This window comes from Hyaena hyaena, unplaced genomic scaffold (assembly GCF_003009895.1).
Source record: "Hyaena hyaena isolate Hyena2069 unplaced genomic scaffold, ASM300989v1 scaffold_1288, whole genome shotgun sequence".
Taxonomy (NCBI): Eukaryota; Metazoa; Chordata; class Mammalia; order Carnivora; family Hyaenidae; genus Hyaena; species Hyaena hyaena.
This window is the reverse complement of record NW_024081913.1, coordinates 434,021-434,933: the sequence shown is the minus strand read 5'-3', so window position 1 is coordinate 434,933 and position 913 is coordinate 434,021. Positions and strand designations below refer to the sequence as shown.

At 34.1% G+C, this 913-nt stretch overlaps 1 non-coding gene across 1 annotated transcript; it reads right to left on the bottom strand.

Annotated features, from left to right (window-relative positions):
• Positions 1 to 481: 481 nt before the first annotated feature.
• Positions 482 to 633, bottom strand: LOC120224888. Its single transcript, XR_005526694.1, has one exon. It is a non-coding gene; the product is annotated as a small nucleolar RNA SNORA62/SNORA6 family (small nucleolar RNA).
• Between the last annotated feature and the right edge of the window lie 280 nt (positions 634 to 913).

Genomic DNA, 913 nt, shown 5'->3' with positions numbered 1-913 from the left:
TGACACAGAAACAGAATGAACTGGAAGCTTGTACCAAGGAGGAGTAGTGGCCTGTGTTTTGGCAAAGAAACTCACCTGCTAATATTCCATCTTTACCCTGAGACTTGAGTCTCTTCAAGAGTTTTTAAATCTAAATTTGAATGGTGCAGAAAACAAACATGTAGAAGAAATGCACAAAAAAAGAAAAAAAGAAAAGAAAAAGAAAAAAAATCCTAGGATCTACATCTATTGCAAGGTTTTGATTGATTTTTTCTACATATGGTTTTGTTTCAAAATAATTTATGTAAGAATTTTGAATGACAGCCATAATGGTAATCAAGTCCACTTTTAATTGCTTTCTGACTTTGCACACGACACTGTATAAAACATATGATTACATGTGACTCTTCCCAAGGACCTGCAAGGTATTGTCAGCTCCTTTTAAAATTAAAGAAAACTGAGGTTATCAGAAATTTTATTTCACTTTATTATTAATTTTCTTTCTTTTAGTAAGAATTACTATCAAACTCCACTCATTGGGCCAGAGACCCGTGTGGTGTTAGAAAGATTTGGCCCTCACGTAACACACTACCTACACTTGTGAGTTTGGCGGACAGCCAGTGGCCTCAACTGCAAGCTCAAACAACTTTCAGAGAAATTTTAAAATCTACTGTAGTTAAACTACTGGCAAAGACAGAATCACAAATAAAGTCTAACAAATTCTAAAGTCTAGTCTTGTTAGATTATACCATCAGGTCCTTAATGTACTTAACATTTTTATGTCTTCAACTCTGCAGTACTTTTATATACTTTATAAACTCTGTGATATAGATACTAATATGTCCAGTTCAGACGGTGAAACTGAAGTTGAAGTATTGCAAATGCCAAAGTACACTCAGCTGGTAAACATCATAAGTTGCACTAGAATTCAAGT